This window comes from Rissa tridactyla, chromosome 2 (genome assembly GCF_028500815.1).
Source record: "Rissa tridactyla isolate bRisTri1 chromosome 2, bRisTri1.patW.cur.20221130, whole genome shotgun sequence".
Classification (NCBI taxonomy): domain Eukaryota; kingdom Metazoa; phylum Chordata; class Aves; order Charadriiformes; family Laridae; genus Rissa; species Rissa tridactyla.
In genome coordinates, this window is record NC_071467.1 from 104788907 (window position 1) to 104812905 (window position 23999).

A 23999-nucleotide genomic window follows, 5' to 3' on the forward strand; every position below is an offset into this window, starting at 1 on the left:
TATCCGGGTGACCTCTTTGCTAAGACTCTCCAGAGAGCCGTCCTCAAAACCAACACACATCTTGACATATCTCCCACATTGATCGCAGTGTCTCTCCAGGAACGGCATTCAATGAGCCAGGAACTTTTCTGCCCACACTGTCCGGGGACAGTTCCTCAAAACCGAAATACATCCTGCTCTATCTCCCACATGGAAAGTGCCAGGTGGGAAACGTAGAGCTTGTTCTCCCTGTCTTTGAGTACTGCTTTCTACTCTCCCGGTTACCTCTTTGCTAACGTTCTCTCGAGAGAGTTGTGCTCCAAATCAAAGCACACCTTGACATATCTCCCACATGGAAAGTGCTATTAGGCAATTGTAGGACTTGATCGCAGTGTCTCTCCAGGAACGGCATTCAGTGAGCCAGGAACTTTTCTGCCTACACTGTCCACTGAGTTGTCCTCAAAACCGATATAGATCCTGCTGTATCTAATACATGGAAAGTGCCAAGAGAATAATGTAGAGCTTGCTCTCCCTGTCTTTGAGTACTGTTTTCACTGTCCTGGTTACCTCTTTGCTAACATTCTCTTCAGAGCTGCAGTGAAACCAGGAACCACGTGGAGAAGGCACCCACACTGAAAGTGCCTGGAAGGAACACTGGGGCTTCTTCTCAGTGTCTCTGATGTCGGGTTTTACTGTCCGGGAAAGTCTCTGCTAACACCCTGCAGAGCGCTGTGCCCAATATACAGAAACGTCTTGCGGTAGCTCCTACAAGGAAAGTGCCAAGAGGGAATTGTCGATCTTGTTCTCAGTGTCTCTCACCCTGCAGAGCGCTGTGCCCTATATACACAAAAATCTTGCGCTATCTCCAACATGTAAAGTGCCAGGAGAGAATTGCAGGAATTCATCGCAGTGCCTCCAAGAATGGCATTCGATGTGCCAGAAACTTTCCTGCCTACAGTCTCCAGGGAGATTTCCTCAAAAACGAAGAAGCATCCTGCTATATGTCCTATAAAGTGTGGGGGTTTTTTTTCCCTATAAAGGGAAAGGGTGGTTTTGAGGCTGAAGGCAGCAGGAAAGCTTGCAACCGCCAGGTCTTTGGGGCTACGCAAGCGGTTCCCAAAGAGCTTTAGAACAAGGCATAGTATTCCCTGCTGGCTCTTTGGGCGTGGGACCAGTCTCCATTCATATGGCCATTTTTGTGCCTGGTGCGGCGCCAAGTGGGAAAGGGTGGTTTTGAGGCTGAAGGCAGCAGGAAAGCCTGCAGCCCCCAGGTCTCTTGGGCTATGCCAGCGGTTCCCAAAGAGCTTTAGAACAAGGCACAGTTTTCCCTGCTGGCTCTTTGAGCGTGGGACCAATCTCGAGGGAAGGAACATTGGGGCTTCTTCTCAGTGTCTCTGACATAGGGTTTCACTGTCCCGGGAAAGTCTCTGCTAACACCCTGCAGAGCGCTGTGCCCAATATACAGAAACGTCTTGCGGTATCTCCAAGAGGGAATTGTCGATCTTGTTCTCAGTGTCTCTGAGAATTGCTCTGACTATCCGTGTGACCTCTTTGCTAAGACTCTCCAGAGAGCCGTCCTCAAAACCAACACACATCTTAACATATCTCCCACATTGATCACAGGGTCTCCAGAAACGGCATTCAGTGAGCCAGGAACTTTTCTCCCTACATTGTCCATTGAGTTGTCCTCAAAACCAGTATACATCCTGCTATATCTCCTACATGGGAAGTGCCAGGTGGGAAATGTAGAGCTTGTTCTCCCTGTCTTTGAGTACTGCTTTCTACTCTCCCCGTTACCTCTTTGCTAACATTCTCTGGAGAGAGTTGTGCTCAAAAGCAAAGCACATATCAAGACATAGCTCCACATGGAAACTGCCAGTAGGGAAAGGTGCGGACTGTTCTTGCACTCGATAGGAACTGCTTCAAGTCACCTATTTATGTCTCTGCCTACTCTCGCCATAGAGCTAGGCGCAAAACCAACCAACAGTCTTCTTGCTCTACCTCCAACATGGAAAGAGCCAGGAGGGAATTGTAGGGCTTGTTTCTCAGTGTCTCCAATAACGGCATTCAGTGTGCCAACAACTTTTTCTTCCACACCCTCGAGGAGTTCTCTTCAAAATCCATAAACGTCTTGTTATACGTAAAACAAGCAAAGGGCCAAAAGTGAATTGTATGGTTGTTCTCAGTGTCTCTGAGAATTGCTCTGATTATCCGTGTGACCTCTTTGCTAAGACTCTCCAGAGAGCCGTCCTCAAAACCAACACACATCTTGACATATCTCCCACATTGATCGCAGTGTCTCTCCAGGAACGGCATTCAGTGAGCCAGGAACTTTTCTGCCCACACTGTCCGGGGACAGTTCCTCAAAACCGATATACATCCTGCTCTATCTCCCACATGGAAAGTGCCAGGTGGGAAACGTAGAGCTTGTTCTCCCTGTCTTTGAGTACTGCTTTCTACTCTCCCGGTTACCTCTTTGCTAACGTTCTCTCGAGAGAGTTGTGCTCCAAATCAAAGCACACCTTGACATATCTCCCACATGGAAAGTGCTATTAGGCAATTGTAGGACTTGATCGCAGTGTCTCTCCAGGAACGGCATTCAGTGAGCCAGGAACTTTTCTGCCTACACTGTCCACTGAGTTGTCCTCAAAACCGATATAGATCCTGCTGTATCTAATACATGGAAAGTGCCAAGAGAATAATGTAGAGCTTGCTCTCCCTGTCTTTGAGTACTGTTTTCACTGTCCCGGTTACCTCTTTGCTAACATTCTCTTCAGAGCTGCAGTGAAACCAGGAACCACGTGGAGAAGGCACCCACACTGAAAATGACTGGAAGGAACACTGGGGCTTCTTCTCAGTGTCTCTGATGTCGGGTTTTACTGTCCGGGAAAGTCTCTGCTAACACCCTGCAGAGCGCTGTGCCCAATATACAGAAACGTCTTGCGGTATCTCCTACAAGGAAAGGGCCAGGAGGAATTGTCGAGCTTGGTCTCAGTGTCTCTGAGAATTGCTCTGATTATCCGTGTGACCTCTTTGCTAACACTCTCCAGAGAGATGTCCTCAAAACCAACACACATCTTGACATATCTCCCTGATTGATCGCAGTGTCTCCAGGAACAGCAGTAAAGGAGCCAGGAACTTTTCTGCCCACACTGTCCGGGGACAGTTCCATAAAACCAATATACATCCTGCTATATCTCCCACATGGAAAATGCCAGGAGGGAAAAGTGGGGATTATGCTTAGACTTTCTCAGAACTGCTTCAATCAACTAGATATCTTTGTGCTGTAAATCTCCCAACAGCCAAATGTAGAAGCAGCAAACATCTCGCTGTATGTCCCACATCCAAAGTGCCAAGAGAGAGCTTGCTCTCCCTGTCTTTGAGTACTGTTTTCACTGTCCCGGTTACCTCTTTGCTAACATTCTCTTCAGAGCTGCAGTGAAACCAGGAACCACGTGGAGAAGGCACCCACACTGAAAGTGCCTGGAGGGAACATTGGGGCTTCTTCTCAGTGTCTCTGACATAGGGTTTCACTGTCCCGGGAAAGTCTCTGCTAACACCCTGCAGAGCGCAGTGCCCAATATACAGAAACGTCTTGCGGTAGCTCCTACAAGGAAAGTGCCAAGAGGGAATTGTCGATCTTGTTCTCAGTGTCTCTCACCCTGCAGAGCGCTGTGCCCTATATACACAAAAATCTTGCGCTATCTCCAACATGTAAAGTGCCAGGAGAGAATTGCAGGAATTCATCGCAGTGCCTCCAAGAATGGCATTCAATGTGCCAGAAACTTTCCTGCCTACAGTCTCCAGGGAGATTTCCTCAAAAACGAAGAAGCATCCTGCTATATGTCCTATAAAGTGTGGGGTTTTTTTTCCCTATAAAGGGAAAGGGTGGTTTTGAGGCTGAAGGCAGCAGGAAAGCCTGCAGTCCCCAGGTCTTTCGGGCTACGCAAGCGGTTCCCAAAGAGCTTTAGAACTAGGCACAGTTTTCCCTGTTGGCTCTTTGAGCGTGGGACCAGTCTCCAGACATATGGCCATTTTTGTGCCTGGCACGGCGCCAAGTGGGAAAGGGTGGTTTTGAGGCTGAAGGCAGCGGGAAAGCCTGCAGTCCCCAGGTGTGTGGGGCTACGCAAGCGCTTCCCAAAGAGCATTAGAACAAGGCATAGATTTCCCTGCTGGCTCTTTGAGCGTGGGAGCAGTCTCCAGACATATGGCCATTTTTGTGGCTGGCGCGGCGCCAAGTGGGAAAGGGTGGTTTTGAGGCTCAAGGCAGCAGGAAAGCCTGCAGTCCCCAGGTCTGTGGGGCTATGCAAGAGATTCCCAAATAGCTTTAGAACAAGGCATAGTTTTCACTGCTGGCTCTTTGGGCGTGGGACCAATCTCCATTCATATAGCCATTTTTGTGCCTGGCGCGGCGCCAAGTGGGAAAGGGTGGTTTTGAGGCTGAAGGCAGCAGGAAAGCCTGCAGCCCCCAGGTCTGTGGGGCTACGGAAGCCGTTCCCAAAGAGCTTTAGAACAAGGCATAATTTTCCCTGCTGGCTCTTTGAGCGTGGGACCAATCTCGAGGGAAGGAACATTGGGGCTTCTTCTCAGTGTCTCTGACATAGGGTTTCACTGTCCCGGGAAAGTCTCTGCTAACACCCTGCAGAGCGCTGTGCCCAATATACAGAAACGTCTTGCGGTATCTCCAAGAGGGAATTGTCGATCTTGTTCTCAGTGTCTCTGAGAATTGCTCTGATTATCCGTGTGACCTCTTTGCTAAGACTCTCCAGAGAGCCGTCCTCAAAACCAACACACATCTTAACATATCTCCCACATTGATCGCAGTGTCTCTCCAGGAACGGCATTCAATGAGCCAGGAACTTTTCTGCCCACACTGTCCGGGGACAGTTCCTCAAAACCGATATACATCCTGCTCTGTCTCCCACATGGAAAGTGCCAGGTGGGAAACGTAGAGCTTGTTCTCCCTGTCTTTGAGTACTGCTTTCTACTCTCCCGGTTACCTCTTTGCTAACGTTCTCTCGAGAGAGTTGTGCTCCAAATCAAAGCACACCTTGACATATCTCCCACATGGAAAGTGCTATTAGGCAATTGTAGGACTTGATCGCAGTGTCTCTCCAGGAACGGCATTCAGTGAGCCAGGAACTTTTCTGCCTACACTGTCCACTGAGTTGTCCTCAAAACCGATATAGATCCTGCTGTATCTACTACATGGAAAGTGCCAAGAGAATAATGTAGAGCTTGCTCTCCCTGTCTTTGAGTACTGTTTTCACTGTCCTGGTTACCTCTTTGCTAACATTCTCTTCAGAGCTGCAGTGAAACCAGGAACCACGTGGAGAAGGCACCCACACTGAAAGTGCCTGGAAGGAACACTGGGGCTTCTTCTCAGTGTCTCTGATGTCGGGTTTTACTGTCCGGGAAAGTCTCTGCTAACACCCTGCAGAGCGCTGTGCCCAATATACACAAACGTCTTGCGGTAGCTCCTACAAGGAAAGTGCCAAGAGGGAATTGTCGATCTTGTTCTCAGTGTCTCTCACCCTGCAGAGCGCTGTGCCCTATATACACAAAAATCTTGCGCTATCTCCAACATGTAAAGTGCCAGGAGAGAATTGCAGGAATTCATCGCAGTGCCTCCAAGAATGGCATTCAATGTGCCAGAAACTTTCCTGCCTACAGTCTCCAGGGAGATTTCCTCAAAAACGAAGAAGCATCCTGCTATATGTCCTATAAAGTGTGGGGTTTTTTTTCCCTATAAAGGGAAAGGGTGGTTTTGAGGCTGAAGGCAGCAGGAAAGCTTGCAACCGCCAGGTCTTTGGGGCTACGCAAGCCGTTCCCAAAGAGCTTTAGAACAAGGCATAGTTTTCCCTGCTGGCTCTTTGAGCGTGCGACCAATCTCCAGACATATGGCCATTTTTGTGCCTGGCGCGGTGCCAAGTGGGAAAGGGTGGTTTTGAGGCTGAAGGCAGCAGGAAAGCCTGCAGCCCCCAGGTCTGTTGGGCTATGCAAGCGGTTCCCAATGAGCTTTAGAACAAGGCACAGTTTTCCCTGCTGGCTCTTTGAGCGTGGGACCAGTCTCCAGACATATGGCCATTTTTGTGCCTGGCACGGCGCCAAGTGGGAAAGGGTGGTTTTGAGGCTGAAGGCAGCGGGAAAGCCTGCAGTCCCCAGGTCTGTGGGGCTACGCAAGCGCTTCCCAAAGAGCATTAGAACAAGGCATAGATTTCCCTGCTGGCTCTTTGAGCGTGGGAGCAGTCTCCATTCATATGGCCATTTTTGTGCGTGGTGCGGCGCCAAGTGGGAAAGGGTGGTTTTGAGGCTGAAGGCAGCAGGAAAGCGTGCAGTCCCCAGGTGTGTGGGGCCGCTCAAGCGGTTCCCAAAGAGCTTTAGAACAAGGCATAGTTTTCACTGCTGGCTCTTTGAGCGTGGGAGCATTCTCCAGACATATGGCCATTTTTGTGCCTGGTGCGGCGCCAAGTGGGAAAGGGTGGTTTTGAGGCTGAAGGCAGCTGGAAAGCCTGCAGTCCCCAGGTCTGTGGGGCTATGCAAGAGGTTCCCAAAGAGCTTTAGAACAAGGCATAGTTTTCCATGCTGGCTCTTTCGGCGTGGGACCAGTCTCCAGACATATGGCCATTTTTGTGCCTGGTGCGGCGCCAAGTGGGAAAGGGTGGTTTTGAGGCTGAAGGCAGCAGGAAAGCCTGCAGCCCCCAGGTCTCTTGGGCTATGCAAGCGGTTCCCAAAGAGCTTTAGAACAAGGCACAGTTTTCCCTGCTGGCTCTTTGAGCGTGGGACCAATCTCCAGGGAAGGAACATTGGGGCTTCTTCTCAGTGTCTCTGACATAGGGTTTCACTGTCCCGGGAAAGTCTCTGCTAACACCCTGCAGAGCGCTGTGCCCAATATACAGAAACGTCTTGCGGTATCTCCAAGAGGGAATTGTCGATCTTGTTCTCAGTGTCTCTGAGAATTGCTCTGACTATCCGTGTGACCTCTTTGCTAAGACTCTCCAGAGAGCCGTCCTCAAAACCAACACACATCTTAACATATCTCCCACATTGATCGCAGGGTCTCCAGAAACGGCATTCAATGAGCCAGGAACTTTTCTCCCTACATTGTCCATTGAGTTGTCCTCAAAACCAGTATACATCCTGCTATATCTCCTCCATGGGAAGTGCCAGGTGGGAAATGTAGAGCTTGTTCTCCCTGTCTTTGAGTACTGCTTTCTACTCTCCCCGTTACCTCTTTGCTAACATTCTCTGGAGAGAGTTGTGCTCAAAAGCAAAGCACATATCAAGACATAGCTCCACATGGAAACTGCCAGTAGGGAAAGGTGCGGACTGTTCTTGCACTCGATAGGAACTGCTTCAAGTCACCTATTTATGTCTCTGCCTACTCTCGCCATAGAGCTAGGCGCAAAACCAACCAACAGTCTTCTTGCTCTACCTCCAACATGGAAAGAGCCAGGAGGGAATTGTAGGGCTTGTTTCTCAGTGTCTCCAATAACGGCATTCAGTGTGCCACCAACTTTTTCTTCTACACCCTCGAGGAGTTCTCTTCAAAATCCATAAACGTCTTGTTATACGTAAAACAAGCAAAGGGCCAAAAGTGAATTGTATGGTTGTTCTCAGTGTCTCTGAGAATTGCTCTGATTATCCGTGTGACCTCTTTGCTAAGACTCTCCAGAGAGCCGTCCTCAAAACCAACACACATCTTGACATATCTCCCACATTGATCGCAGTGTCTCTCCAGGAACGGCATTCAGTGAGCCAGGAACTTTTCTGCCTACACTGTCCACTGAGTTGTCCTCAAAACCGATATAGATCCTGCTGTATCTACTACATGGAAAGTGCCAAGAGAATAATGTAGAGCTTGCTCTCCCTGTCTTTGAGTACTGTTTTCACTGTCCCGGTTACCTCTTTGCTAACATTCTCTTCAGAGCTGCAGTGAAACCAGGAACCACGTGGAGAAGGCACCCACACTGAAAATGACTGGAAGGAACACTGGGGCTTCTTCTTAGTGTCTCTGATGTCGGCTTTCACTGTCCCGGGAAAGTCTCTGCTAACACCCTGCAGAGCGCTGTGCCCAATATACAGAAACGTCTTGCGGTATCTCCAAGAGGGAATTGTCGATCTTGTTCTCAGTGTCTCTGAGAATTGCTCTGATTATCCGTGTGACCTCTTTGCTAAGACTCTCCAGAGAGCCGTCCTCAAAACCAACACACATCTTAAAATATCTCCCACATTGATCGCAGTGTCTCTCCAGGAACGGCATTCAGTGAGCCAGGAACTTTTCTGCCCACACTGTCCGGGGACAGTTCCTCAAAACCGAAATACATCCTGCTCTATCTCCCACATGGAAAGTGCTAGGTGGGAAACGTAGAGCTTGTTCTCCCTGTCTTTGAGTACTGCTTTCTACTCTCCCGGTTACCTCTTTGCTAACGTTCTCTCGAGAGAGTTGTGCTCCAAATCAAAGCACACCTTGACATATCTCCCACATGGAAAGTGCTATTAGGCAATTGTAGGACTTGATCGCAGTGTCTCTCCAGGAACGGCATTCAGTGAGCCAGGAACTTTTCTGCCTACACTGTCCACTGAGTTGTCCTCAAAACCGATATAGATCCTGCTGTATCTAATACATGGAAAGTGCCAAGAGAATAATGTAGAGCTTGCTCTCCCTGTCTTTGAGTACTGTTTTCACTGTCCTGGTTACCTCTTTGCTAACATTCTCTTCAGAGCTGCAGTGAAACCAGGAACCACGTGGAGAAGGCACCCACACTGAAAGTGCCTGGAAGGAACACTGGGGCTTCTTCTCAGTGTCTCTGATGTCGGGTTTTACTGTCCGGGAAAGTCTCTGCTAACACCCTGCAGAGCGCTGTGCCCAATATACAGAAACGTCTTGCGGTAGCTCCTACAAGGAAAGTGCCAAGAGGGAATTGTCGATCTTGTTCTCAGTGTCTCTCACCCTGCAGAGCGCTGTGCCCTATATACACAAAAATCTTGCGCTATCTCCAACATGTAAAGTGCCAGGAGAGAATTGCAGGAATTCATCGCAGTGCCTCCAAGAATGGCATTCAATGTGCCAGAAACTTTCCTGCCTACAGTCTCCAGGGAGATTTCCTCAAAAACGAAGAAGCATCCTGCTATATGTCCTATAAAGTGTGGGGGTTTTTTTTCCCTATAAAGGGAAAGGGTGGTTTTGAGGCTGAAGGCAGCAGGAAAGCTTGCAACCGCCAGGTCTTTGGGGCTACGCAAGCGGTTCCCAAAGAGCTTTAGAACAAGGCATAGTATTCCCTGCTGGCTCTTTGGGCGTGGGACCAGTCTCCATTCATATGGCCATTTTTGTGCCTGGTGCGGCGCCAAGTGGGAAAGGGTGGTTTTGAGGCTGAAGGCAGCAGGAAAGCCTGCAGCCCCCAGGTCTCTTGGGCTATGCCAGCGGTTCCCAAAGAGCTTTAGAACAAGGCACAGTTTTCCCTGCTGGCTCTTTGAGCGTGGGACCAATCTCGAGGGAAGGAACATTGGGGCTTCTTCTCAGTGTCTCTGACATAGGGTTTCACTGTCCCGGGAAAGTCTCTGCTAACACCCTGCAGAGCGCTGTGCCCAATATACAGAAACGTCTTGCGGTATCTCCAAGAGGGAATTGTCGATCTTGTTCTCAGTGTCTCTGAGAATTGCTCTGACTATCCGTGTGACCTCTTTGCTAAGACTCTCCAGAGAGCCGTCCTCAAAACCAACACACATCTTAACATATCTCCCACATTGATCACAGGGTCTCCAGAAACGGCATTCAATGAGCCAGGAACTTTTCTCCCTACATTGTCCATTGAGTTGTCCTCAAAACCAGTATACATCCTGCTATATCTCCTACATGGGAAGTGCCAGGTGGGAAATATAGAGCTTGTTCTCCCTGTCTTTGAGTACTGCTTTCTACTCTCCCCGTTACCTCTTTGCTAACATTCTCTGGAGAGAGTTGTGCTCAAAAGCAAAGCACATATCAAGACATAGCTCCACATGGAAACTGCCAGTAGGGAAAGGTGCGGACTGTTCTTGCACTCGATAGGAACTGCTTCAAGTCACCTATTTATGTCTCTGCCTACTCTCGCCATAGAGCTAGGCGCAAAACCAACCAACAGTCTTCTTGCTCTACCTCCAACATGGAAAGAGCCAGGAGGGAATTGTAGGGCTTGTTTCTCAGTGTCTCCAATAACGGCATTCAGTGTGCCACCAACTTTTTCTTCCACACCCTCGAGGAGTTCTCTTCAAAATCCATAAACGTCTTGTTATACGTAAAACAAGCAAAGGGCCAAAAGTGAATTGTATGGTTGTTCTCAGTGTCTCTGAGAATTGCTCTGATTATCCGTGTGACCTCTTTGCTAAGACTCTCCAGAGAGCCGTCCTCAAAACCAACACACATCTTGACATATCTCCCACATTGATCGCAGTGTCTCTCCAGGAACGGCATTCAGTGAGCCAGGAACTTTTCTGCCCACACTGTCCGGGGACAGTTCCTCAAAACCGATATACATCCTGCTCTATCTCCCACATGGAAAGTGCCAGGTGGGAAATGTAGAGCTTGTTCTCCCTGTCTTTGAGTACTGCTTTCTACTCTCCCGGTTACCTCTTTGCTAACGTTCTCTCGAGAGAGTTGTGCTCCAAATCAAAGCACACCTTGACATATCTCCCACATGGAAAGTGCTATTAGGCAATTGTAGGACTTGATCGCAGTGTCTCTCCAGGAACGGCATTCAGTGAGCCAGGAACTTTTCTGCCTACACTGTCCACTGAGTTGTCCTCAAAACCGATATATATCCTGCTGTATCTAATACATGGAAAGTGCCAAGAGAATAATGTAGAGCTTGCTCTCCCTGTCTTTGAGTACTGTTTTCACTGTCCCGGTTACCTCTTTGCTAACATTCTCTTCAGAGCTGCAGTGAAACCAGGAACCACGTGGAGAAGGCACCCACACTGAAAATGACTGGAAGGAACACTGGGGCTTCTTCTCAGTGTCTCTGATGTCGGGTTTTACTGTCCGGGAAAGTCTCTGCTAACACCCTGCAGAGCGCTGTGCCCAATATACAGAAACGTCTTGCGGTATCTCCTACAAGGAAAGGGCCAGGAGGAATTGTCGAGCTTGGTCTCAGTGTCTCTGAGAATTGCTCTGATTATCCGTGTGACCTCTTTGCTAACACTCTCCAGAGAGATGTCCTCAAAACCAACACACATCTTGACATATCTCCCTGATTGATCGCAGTGTCTCCAGGAACAGCAGTAAAGGAGCCAGGAACTTTTCTGCCCACACTGTCCGGGGACAGTTCCATAAAACCAATATACATCCTGCTATATCTCCCACATGGAAAATGCCAGGAGGGAAAAGTGGGGATTATGCTTAGACTTTCTCAGAACTGCTTCAATCAACTAGATATCTTTGTGCTGTAAATCTCCCAACAGCCAAATGTAGAAGCAGCAAACATCTCGCTGTATGTCCCACATCCAAAGTGCCAAGAGAGAGCTTGCTCTCCCTGTCTTTGAGTACTGTTTTCACTGTCCCGGTTACCTCTTTGCTAACATTCTCTTCAGAGCTGCAGTGAAACCAGGAACCACGTGGAGAAGGCACCCACACTGAAAGTGCCTGGAGGGAACATTGGGGCTTCTTCTCAGTGTCTCTGACATAGGGTTTCACTGTCCCGGGAAAGTCTCTGCTAACACCCTGCAGAGCGCAGTGCCCAATATACAGAAACGTCTTGCGGTAGCTCCTACAAGGAAAGTGCCAAGAGGGAATTGTCGATCTTGTTCTCAGTGTCTCTCACCCTGCAGAGCGCTGTGCCCTATATACACAAAAATCTTGCGCTATCTCCAACATGTAAAGTGCCAGGAGAGAATTGCAGGAATTCATCGCAGTGCCTCCAAGAATGGCATTCAATGTGCCAGAAACTTTCCTGCCTACAGTCTCCAGGGAGATTTCCTCAAAAACGAAGAAGCATCCTGCTATATGTCCTATAAAGTGTGGGGTTTTTTTTCCCTATAAAGGGAAAGGGTGGTTTTGAGGCTGAAGGCAGCAGGAAAGCCTGCAGTCCCCAGGTCTTTGGGGCTACGCAAGCGGTTCCCAAAGAGCTTTAGAACTAGGCACAGTTTTCCCTGTTGGCTCTTTGAGCGTGGGACCAGTCTCCAGACATATGGCCATTTTTGTGCCTGGCACGGCGCCAAGTGGGAAAGGGTGGTTTTGAGGCTGAAGGCAGCGGGAAAGCCTGCAGTCCCCAGGTGTGTGGGGCTACGCAAGCGCTTCCCAAAGAGCATTAGAACAAGGCATAGATTTCCCTGCTGGCTCTTTGAGCGTGCGACCAGTCTCCATTCATATGGCCATTTTTGTGCCTGGTGCGGCGCCAAGTGGGAAAGGGTGGTTTTGAGGCTGAAGGCAGCAGGAAAGCCTGCAGCCCCCAGGTCTCTTGGGCTATGCAAGCGGTTCCCAAAGAGCTTTAGAACAAGGCACAGTTTTCCCTGCTGCCTCTTTGAGCGTGGGACCAATCTCCAGGGAAGGAACATTGGGGCTTCTTCTCAGTGTCTCTGACATAGGGTTTCACTGTCCCGGGAAAGTCTCTGCTAACACCCTGCAGAGCGCTGTGCCCAATATACAGAAACGTCTTGCGGTATCTCCAAGAGGGAATTGTCGATCTTGTTCTCAGTGTCTCTGAGAATTGCTCTGACTATCCGTGTGACCTCTTTGCTAAGACTCTCCAGAGAGCCGTCCTCAAAACCAACACACATCTTAACATATCTCCCACATTGATCGCAGGGTCTCCAGAAACGGCATTCAATGAGCCAGGAACTTTTCTCCCTACATTGTCCATTGAGTTGTCCTCAAAACCAGTATACATCCTGCTATATCTCCTCCATGGGAAGTGCCAGGTGGGAAATGTAGAGCTTGTTCTCCCTGTCTTTGAGTACTGCTTTCTACTCTCCCCGTTACCTCTTTGCTAACATTCTCTGGAGAGAGTTGTGCTCAAAAGCAAAGCACATATCAAGACATAGCTCCACATGGAAACTGCCAGTAGGGAAAGGTGCGGACTGTTCTTGGACTCGATAGGAACTGCTTCAAGTCACCTATTTATGTCTCTGCCTACTCTCGCCATAGAGCTAGGCGCAAAACCAACCAACAGTCTTCTTGCTCTACCTCCAACATGGAAAGAGCCAGGAGGGAATTGTAGGGCTTGTTTCTCAGTGTCTCCAATAACGGCATTCAGTGTGCCACCAACTTTTTCTTCTACACCCTCGAGGAGTTCTCTTCAAAATCCATAAACGTCTTGTTATACGTAAAACAAGCAAAGGGCCAAAAGTGAATTGTATGGTTGTTCTCAGTGTCTCTGAGAATTGCTCTGATTATCCGTGTGACCTCTTTGCTAAGACTCTCCAGAGAGCCGTCCTCAAAACCAACACACATCTTGACATATCTCCCACATTGATCGCAGTGTCTCTCCAGGAACGGCATTCAGTGAGCCAGGAACTTTTCTGCCTACACTGTCCACTGAGTTGTCCTCAAAACCGATATAGATCCTGCTGTATCTACTACATGGAAAGTGCCAAGAGAATAATGTAGAGCTTGCTCTCCCTGTCTTTGAGTACTGTTTTCACTGTCCCGGTTACCTCTTTGCTAACATTCTCTTCAGAGCTGCAGTGAAACCAGGAACCACGTGGAGAAGGCACCCACACTGAAAATGACTGGAAGGAACACTGGGGCTTCTTCTCAGTGTCTCTGATGTCGGGTTTTACTGTCCGGGAAAGTCTCTGCTAACACCCTGCAGAGCGCTGTGCCCAATATACAGAAACGTCTTGCGGTATCTCCTACAAGGAAAGGGCCAGGAGGAATTGTCGAGCTTGGTCTCAGTGTCTCTGAGAATTGCTCTGATTATCCGTGTGACCTCTTTGCTAACACTCTCCAGAGAGACGTCCTCAAAACCAACACACATCTTGACATATCTCCCACATTGTTCGCAGTGTCTCCAGGAACGGCATTCAAGGAGCCAGGAACTTTTCTGCCCACACTGTCCGGGGACAGTTCCTTAAAACCAATATACATCCTGCTCTATCTCCCACATGGAAAATGCCAGGAGGGAAAAGTGGGGATTATGCTTAGACTTTCTCAGAACTGCTTCAATCAACTAGATATCTTTGTGCTGTAAATCTCCCAACAGCCAAATGTAAAAGCAGCAAACATCTCGCTGTATGTCCCACATCCAAAGTGCCAAGAGAGAGCTTGCTCTCCCTGTCTTTGAGTACTGTTTTCACTGTCCCGGTTACCTCTTTGCTAACATTCTCTTCAGAGCTGCAGTGAAACCAGGAACCACGTGGAGAAGGCACCCACACTGAAAGTGCCTGGAGGGAACATTGGGGCTTCTTCTCAGTGTCTCTGATGTCGGCTTTCACTGTCCCGGGAAAGTCTCTGCTAACACCCTGCAGAGCGCTGTGCCCAATATACAGAAACGTCTTGCGGTATCTCCAAGAGGGAATTGTCGATCTTGTTCTCAGTGTCTCTGAGAATTGCTCTGATTATCCGGGTGACCTCTTTGCTAAGACTCTCCAGAGAGCCGTCCTCAAAACCAACACACATCTTGACATATCTCCCACATTGATCGCAGTGTCTCTCCAGGAACGGCATTCAGTGAGCCAGGAATTTTCTGCCCACACTGTCCGGGGACAGTTCCTCAAAACCGAAATACATCCTGCTCTATCTCCCACATGGAAAGTGCCAGGTGGGAAACGTAGAGCTTGTTCTCCCTGTCTTTGAGTACTGCTTTCTACTCTCCCGGTTACCTCTTTGCTAACGTTCTCTCGAGAGAGTTGTGCTCCAAATCAAAGCACACCTTGACATATCTCCCACATGGAAAGTGCTATTAGGCAATTGTAGGACTTGATCGCAGTGTCTCTCCAGGAACGGCATTCAGTGAGCCAGGAACTTTTCTGCCTACACTGTCCACTGAGTTGTCCTCAAAACCGATATAGATCCTGCTGTATCTAATACATGGAAAGTGCCAAGAGAATAATGTAGAGCTTGCTCTCCCTGTCTTTGAGTACTGTTTTCACTGTCCTGGTTACCTCTTTGCTAACATTCTCTTCAGAGCTGCAGTGAAACCAGGAACCACGTGGAGAAGGCACCCACACTGAAAGTGCCTGGAAGGAACACTGGGGCTTCTTCTCAGTGTCTCTGATGTCGGGTTTTACTGTCCGGGAAAGTCTCTGCTAACACCCTGCAGAGCGCTGTGCCCAATATACAGAAACGTCTTGCGGTAGCTCCTACAAGGAAAGTGCCAAGAGGGAATTGTCGATCTTGTTCTCAGTGTCTCTCACCCTGCAGAGCGCTGTGCCCTATATACACAAAAATCTTGCGCTATCTCCAACATGTAAAGTGCCAGGAGAGAATTGCAGGAATTCATCGCAGTGCCTCCAAGAATGGCATTCGATGTGCCAGAAACTTTCCTGCCTACAGTCTCCAGGGAGATTTCCTCAAAAACGAAGAAGCATCCTGCTATATGTCCTATAAAGTGTGGGGGTTTTTTTTCCCTATAAAGGGAAAGGGTGGTTTTGAGGCTGAAGGCAGCAGGAAAGCTTGCAACCGCCAGGTCTTTGGGGCTACGCAAGCGGTTCCCAAAGAGCTTTAGAACAAGGCATAGTATTCCCTGCTGGCTCTTTGGGCGTGGGACCAGTCTCCATTCATATGGCCATTTTTGTGCCTGGTGCGGCGCCAAGTGGGAAAGGGTGGTTTTGAGGCTGAAGGCAGCAGGAAAGCCTGCAGCCCCCAGGTCTCTTGGGCTATGCCAGCGGTTCCCAAAGAGCTTTAGAACAAGGCACAGTTTTCCCTGCTGGCTCTTTGAGCGTGGGACCAATCTCGAGGGAAGGAACATTGGGGCTTCTTCTCAGTGTCTCTGACATAGGGTTTCACTGTCCCGGGAAAGTCTCTGCTAACACCCTGCAGAGCGCTGTGCCCAATATACAGAAACGTCTTGCGGTATCTCCAAGAGGGAATTGTCGATCTTGTTCTCAGTGTCTCTGAGAATTGCTCTGACTATCCGTGTGACCTCTTTGCTAAGACTCTCCAGAGAGCCGTCCTCAAAACCAACACACATCTTAACATATCTCCCACATTGATCACAGGGTCTCCAGAAACGGCATTCAGTGAGCCAGGAACTTTTCTCCCTACATTGTCCATTGAGTTGTCCTCAAAACCAGTATACATCCTGCTATATCTCCTACATGGGAAGTGCCAGGTGGGAAATGTAGAGCTTGTTCTCCCTGTCTTTGAGTACTGCTTTCTACTCTCCCCGTTACCTCTTTGCTAACATTCTCTGGAGAGAGTTGTGCTCAAAAGCAAAGCACATATCAAGACATAGCTCCACATGGAAACTGCCAGTAGGGAAAGGTGCGGACTGTTCTTGGACTCGATAGGAACTGCTTCAAGTCACCTATTTATGTCTCTGCGTACTCTCGCCATAGAGCTAGGCGCAAAACCAACCAACAGTCTTCTTGCTCTACCTCCAACATGGAAAGAGCCAGGAGGGAATTGTAGGGCTTGTTTCTCAGTGTCTCCAATAACGGCATTCAGTGTGCCACCAACTTTTTCTTCCACACCCTCGAGGAGTTCTCTTCAAAATCCATAAACGTCTTGTTATACGTAAAACAAGCAAAGGGCCAAAAGTGAATTGTATGGTTGTTCTCAGTGTCTCTGAGAATTGCTCTGATTATCCGTGTGACCTCTTTGCTAAGACTCTCCAGAGAGCCGTCCTCAAAACCAACACACATCTTGACATATCTCCCACATTGATCGCAGTGTCTCTCCAGGAACGGCATTCAGTGAGCCAGGAACTTTTCTGCCCACACTGTCCGGGGACAGTTCCTCAAAACCGATATACATCCTGCTCTATCTCCCACATGGAAAGTGCCAGGTGGGAAACGTAGAGCTTGTTCTCCCTGTCTTTGAGTACTGCTTTCTACTCTCCCGGTTACCTCTTTGCTAACGTTCTCTCGAGAGAGTTGTGCTCCAAATCAAAGCACACCTTGACATATCTCCCACATGGAAAGTGCTATTAGGCAATTGTAGGACTTGATCGCAGTGTCTCTCCAGGAACGGCATTCAGTGAGCCAGGAACTTTTCTGCCTACACTGTCCACTGAGTTGTCCTCAAAACCGATATAGATCCTGCTGTATCTAATACATGGAAAGTGCCAAGAGAATAATGTAGAGCTTGCTCTCCCTGTCTTTGAGTACTGTTTTCACTGTCCCGGTTACCTCTTTGCTAACATTCTCTTCAGAGCTGCAGTGAAACCAGGAACCACGTGGAGAAGGCACCCACACTGAAAATGACTGGAAGGAACACTGGGGCTTCTTCTCAGTGTCTCTGATGTCGGGTTTTACTGTCCGGGAAAGTCTCTGCTAACACCCTGCAGAGCGCTGTGCCCAATATACAGAAACGTCTTGCGGTATCTCCTACAAGGAAAGGGCCAGGAGGAATTGTCGAGCTTGGTCTCAGTGTCTCTGAGAATTGCTCTGATTATCCGTGTGACCTCTTTGCTAACACTCTCCAGAGAGATGTCCTCAAAACCAACACACATCTTGACATATCTCCCTGATTGATCGCAGTGTCTCCAGGAACAGCAGTAAAGGAGCCAGGAACTTTTCTGCCCACACTGTCCGGGGACAGTTCCATAAAACCAATATACATCCTGCTCTATCTCCCACATGGAAAATGCCAGGAGGGAAAAGTGGGGATTATGCTTAGACTTTCTCAGAACTGCTTCAATCAACTAGATATCTTTGTGCTGTAAATCTCCCAACAGCCAAATGTAGAAGCAGCAAACATCTCGCTGTATGTCCCACATCCAAAGTGCCAAGAGAGAGCTTGCTCTCCCTGTCTTTGAGTACTGTTTTCACTGTCCCGGTTACCTCTTTGCTAACATTCTCTTCAGAGCTGCAGTGAAACCAGGAACCACGTGGAGAAGGCACCCACACTGAAAGTGCCTGGAGGGAACATTGGGGCTTCTTCTCAGTGTCTCTGACATAGGGTTTCACTGTCCCGGGAAAGTCTCTGCTAACACCCTGCAGAGCGCTGTGCCCAATATACAGAAACGTCTTGCGGTAGCTCCTACAAGGAAAGTGCCAAGAGGGAATTGTCGATCTTGTTCTCAGTGTCTCTCACCCTGCAGAGCGCTGTGCCCTATATACACAAAAATCTTGCGCTATCTCCAACATGTAAAGTGCCAGGAGAGAATTGCAGGAATTCATCGCAGTGCCTCCAAGAATGGCATTCAATGTGCCAGAAACTTTCCTGCCTACAGTCTCCAGGGAGATTTCCTCAAAAACGAAGAAGCATCCTGCTATATGTCCTATAAAGTGTGGGGGTTTTTTTTCCCTATAAAGGGAAAGGGTGGTTTTGAGGCTGAAGGCAGCAGGAAAGCTTGCAACCGCCAGGTCTTTGGGGCTACGCAAGCGGTTCCCAAAGAGCTTTAGAACAAGGCATAGTATTCCCTGCTGGCTCTTTGGGCGTGGGACCAGTCTCCATTCATATGGCCATTTTTGTGCCTGGTGCGGCGCCAAGTGGGAAAGGGTGGTTTTGAGGCTGAAGGCAGCAGGAAAGCCTGCAGCCCCCAGGTCTCTTGGGCTATGCCAGCGGTTCCCAAAGAGCTTTAGAACAAGGCACAGTTTTCCCTGCTGGCTCTTTGAGCGTGGGACCAATCTCGAGGGAAGGAACATTGGGGCTTCTTCTCAGTGTCTCTGACATAGGGTTTCACTGTCCCGGGAAAGTCTCTGCTAACACCCTGCAGAGCGCTGTGCCCAATATACAGAAACGTCTTGCGGTATCTCCAAGAGGGAATTGTCGATCTTGTTCTCAGTGTCTCTGAGAATTGCTCTGACTATCCGTGTGACCTCTTTGCTAAGACTCTCCAGAGAGCCGTCCTCAAAACCAACACACATCTTAACATATCTCCCACATTGATCACAGGGTCTCCAGAAACGGCATTCAGTGAGCCAGGAACTTTTCTCCCTACATTGTCCATTGAGTTGTCCTCAAAACCAGTATACATCCTGCTATATCTCCTACATGGGAAGTGCCAGGTGGGAAATGTAGAGCTTGTTCTCCCTGTCTTTGAGTACTGCTTTCTACTCTCCCCGTTACCTCTTTGCTAACATTCTCTGGAGAGAGTTGTGCTCAAAAGCAAAGCACATATCAAGACATAGCTCCACATGGAAACTGCCAGTAGGGAAAGGTGCGGACTGTTCTTGGACTCGATAGGAACTGCTTCAAGTCACCTATTTATGTCTCTGCGTACTCTCGCCATAGAGCTAGGCGCAAAACCAACCAACAGTCTTCTTGCTCTACCTCCAACATGGAAAGAGCCAGGAGGGAATTGTAGGGCTTGTTTCTCAGTGTCTCCAATAACGGCATTCAGTGTGCCACCAACTTTTTCTTCCACACCCTCGAGGAGTTCTCTTCAAAATCCATAAACGTCTTGTTATACGTAAAACAAGCAAAGGGCCAAAAGTGAATTGTATGGTTGTTCTCAGTGTCTCTGAGAATTGCTCTGATTATCCGTGTGACCTCTTTGCTAAGACTCTCCAGAGAGCCGTCCTCAAAACCAACACACATCTTGACATATCTCCCACATTGATCGCAGTGTCTCTCCAGGAACGGCATTCAGTGAGCCAGGAACTTTTCTGCCCACACTGTCCGGGGACAGTTCCTCAAAACCGATATACATCCTGCTCTATCTCCCACATGGAAAGTGCCAGGTGGGAAACGTAGAGCTTGTTCTCCCTGTCTTTGAGTACTGCTTTCTACTCTCCCGGTTACCTCTTTGCTAACGTTCTCTCGAGAGAGTTGTGCTCCAAATCAAAGCACACCTTGACATATCTCCCACATGGAAAGTGCTATTAGGCAATTGTAGGACTTGATCGCAGTGTCTCTCCAGGAACGGCATTCAGTGAGCCAGGAACTTTTCTGCCTACACTGTCCACTGAGTTGTCCTCAAAACCGATATAGATCCTGCTGTATCTAATACATGGAAAGTGCCAAGAGAATAATGTAGAGCTTGCTCTCCCTGTCTTTGAGTACTGTTTTCACTGTCCCGGTTACCTCTTTGCTAACATTCTCTTCAGAGCTGCAGTGAAACCAGGAACCACGTGGAGAAGGCACCCACACTGAAAATGACTGGAAGGAACACTGGGGCTTCTTCTCAGTGTCTCTGATGTCGGGTTTTACTGTCCGGGAAAGTCTCTGCTAACACCCTGCAGAGCGCTGTGCCCAATATACAGAAACGTCTTGCGGTATCTCCTACAAGGAAAGGGCCAGGAGGAATTGTCGAGCTTGGTCTCAGTGTCTCTGAGAATTGCTCTGATTATCCGTGTGACCTCTTTGCTAACACTCTCCAGAGAGATGTCCTCAAAACCAACACACATCTTGACATATCTCCCTGATTGATCGCAGTGTCTCCAGGAACAGCAGTAAAGGAGCCAGGAACTTTTCTGCCCACACTGTCCGGGGACAGTTCCATAAAACCAATATACATCCTGCTATATCTCCCACATGGAAAATGCCAGGAGGGAAAAGTGGGGATTATGCTTAGACTTTCTCAGAACTGCTTCAATCAACTAGATATCTTTGTGCTGTAAATCTCCCAACAGCCAAATGTAGAAGCAGCAAACATCTCGCTGTATGTCCCACATCCAAAGTGCCAAGAGAGAGCTTGCTCTCCCTGTCTTTGAGTACTGTTTTCACTGTCCCGGTTACCTCTTTGCTAACATTCTCTTCAGAGCTGCAGTGAAACCAGGAACCACGTGGAGAAGGCACCCACACTGAAAGTGCCTGGAGGGAACATTGGGGCTTCTTCTCAGTGTCTCTGACATAGGGTTTCACTGTCCCGGGAAAGTCTCTGCTAACACCCTGCAGAGCGCAGTGCCCAATATACAGAAACGTCTTGCGGTAGCTCCTACAAGGAAAGTGCCAAGAGGGAATTGTCGATCTTGTTCTCAGTGTCTCTCACCCTGCAGAGCGCTGTGCCCTATATACACAAAAATCTTGCGCTATCTCCAACATGTAAAGTGCCAGGAGAGAATTGCAGGAATTCATCGCAGTGCCTCCAAGAATGGCATTCAATGTGCCAGAAACTTTCCTGCCTACAGTCTCCAGGGAGATTTCCTCAAAAACGAAGAAGCATCCTGCTATATGTCCTATAAAGTGTGGGGTTTTTTTTCCCTATAAAGGGAAAGGGTGGTTTTGAGGCTGAAGGCAGCAGGAAAGCCTGCAGTCCCCAGGTCTTTCGGGCTACGCAAGCGCTTCCCAAAGAGCATTAGAACAAGGCATAGATTTCCCTGCTGGCTCTTTGAGCGTGGGAGCAGTCTCCAGACATATGGCCATTTTTGTGGCTGGCGCGGCGCCAAGTGGGAAAGGGTGGTTTTGAGGCTCAAGGCAGCAGGAAAGCCTGCAGTCCCCAGGTCTGTGGGGCTATGCAAGAGATTCCCAAATAGCTTTAGAACAAGGCATAGTTTTCACTGCTGGCTCTTTGGGCGTGGGACCAATCTCCATTCATATAGCCATTTTTGTGCCTGGCGCGGCGCCAAGTGGGAAAGGGTGGTTTTGAGGCTGAAGGCAGCAGGAAAGCCTGCAGCCCCCAGGTCTGTGGGGCTACGGAAGCCGTTCCCAAAGAGCTTTAGAACAAGGCATAATTTTCCCTGCTGGCTCTTTGAGCGTGGGACCAATCTCGAGGGAAGGAACATTGGGGCTTCTTCTCAGTGTCTCTGACATAGGGTTTCACTGTCCCGGGAAAGTCTCTGCTAACACCCTGCAGAGCGCTGTGCCCAATATACAGAAACGTCTTGCGGTATCTCCAAGAGGGAATTGTCGATCTTGTTCTCAGTGTCTCTGAGAATTGCTCTGATTATCCGTGTGACCTCTTTGCTAAGACTCTCCAGAGAGCCGTCCTCAAAACCAACACACATCTTAACATATCTCCCACATTGATCGCAGTGTCTCTCCAGGAACGGCATTCAATGAGCCAGGAACTTTTCTGCCCACACTGTCCGGGGACAGTTCCTCAAAACCGATATACATCCTGCTCTGTCTCCCACATGGAAAGTGCCAGGTGGGAAACGTAGAGCTTGTTCTCCCTGTCTTTGAGTACTGCTTTCTACTCTCCCGGTTACCTCTTTGCTAACGTTCTCTCGAGAGAGTTGTGCTCCAAATCAAAGCACACCTTGACATATCTCCCACATGGAAAGTGCTATTAGGCAATTGTAGGACTTGATCGCAGTGTCTCTCCAGGAACGGCATTCAGTGAGCCAGGAACTTTTCTGCCTACACTGTCCACTGAGTTGTCCTCAAAACCGATATAGATCCTGCTGTATCTACTACATGGAAAGTGCCAAGAGAATAATGTAGAGCTTGCTCTCCCTGTCTTTGAGTACTGTTTTCACTGTCCTGGTTACCTCTTTGCTAACATTCTCTTCAGAGCTGCAGTGAAACCAGGAACCACGTGGAGAAGGCACCCACACTGAAAGTGCCTGGAAGGAACACTGGGGCTTCTTCTCAGTGTCTCTGATGTCGGGTTTTACTGTCCGGGAAAGTCTCTGCTAACACCCTGCAGAGCGCTGTGCCCAATATACAGAAACGTCTTGCGGTAGCTCCTACAAGGAAAGTGCCAAGAGGGAATTGTCGATCTTGTTCTCAGTGTCTCTCACCCTGCAGAGCGCTGTGCCCTATATACACAAAAATCTTGCGCTATCTCCAACATGTAAAGTGCCAGGAGAGAATTGCAGGAATTCATCGCAGTGCCTCCAAGAATGGCATTCAATGTGCCAGAAACTTTCCTGCCTACAGTCTCCAGGGAGATTTCCTCAAAAACGAAGAAGCATCCTGCTATATGTCCTATAAAGTGTGGGGTTTTTTTTCCCTATAAAGGGAAAGGGTGGTTTTGAGGCTGAAGGCAGCAGGAAAGCTTGCAACCGCCAGGTCTTTGGGGCTACGCAAGCCGTTCCCAAAGAGCTTTAGAACAAGGCATAGTTTTCCCTGCTGGCTCTTTGAGCGTGCGACCAATCTCCAGACATATGGCCATTTTTGTGCCTGGCGCGGTGCCAAGTGGGAAAGGGTGGTTTTGAGGCTGAAGGCAGCAGGAAAGCCTGCAGCCCCCAGGTCTGTTGGGCTATGCAAGCGGTTCCCAATGAGCTTTAGAACAAGGCACAGTTTTCCCTGCTGGCTCTTTGAGCGTGGGACCAGTCTCCAGACATATGGCCATTTTTGTGCCTGGCACGGCGCCAAGTGGGAAAGGGTGGTTTTGAGGCTGAAGGCAGCGGGAAAGCCTGCAGTCCCCAGGTCTGTGGGGCTACGCAAGCGCTTCCCAAAGAGCATTAGAACAAGGCATAGATTTCCCTGCTGGCTCTTTGAGCGTGGGAGCAGTCTCCAGACATATGGCCATTTTTGTGGCTGGCGCGGCGCCAAGTGGGAAAGGGTGGTTTTGAGGCTCAAGGCAGCAGGAAAGCCTGCAGTCCCCAGGTCTGTGGGGCTATGCAAGAGATTCCCAAATAGCTTTAGAACAAGGCATAGTTTTCCCTGCTGGCTCTTTGGGCGTGGTACCAATCTCCATTCATATGGCCATTTTTGTGCGTGGTGCGGCGCCAAGTGGGAAAGGGTGGTTTTGAGGCTGAAGGCAGCAGGAAAGCGTGCAGTCCCCAGGTGTGTGGGGCCGCTCAAGCGGTTCCCAAAGAGCTTTAGAACAAGGCATAGTTTTCACTGCTGGCTCTTTGAGCGTGGGAGCATTCTCCAGACATATGGCCATTTTTGTGCCTGGTGCGGCGCCAAGTGGGAAAGGGTGGTTTTGAGGCTGAAGGCAGCTGGAAAGCCTGCAGTCCCCAGGTATGTGGGGCTATGCAAGAGGTTCCCAAAGAGCTTTAGAACAAGGCATAGTTTTCCATGCTGGCTCTTTCGGCGTGGGACCAGTCTCCAGACATATGGCCATTTTTGTGCCTGGTGCGGCGCCAAGTGGGAAAGGGTGGTTTTG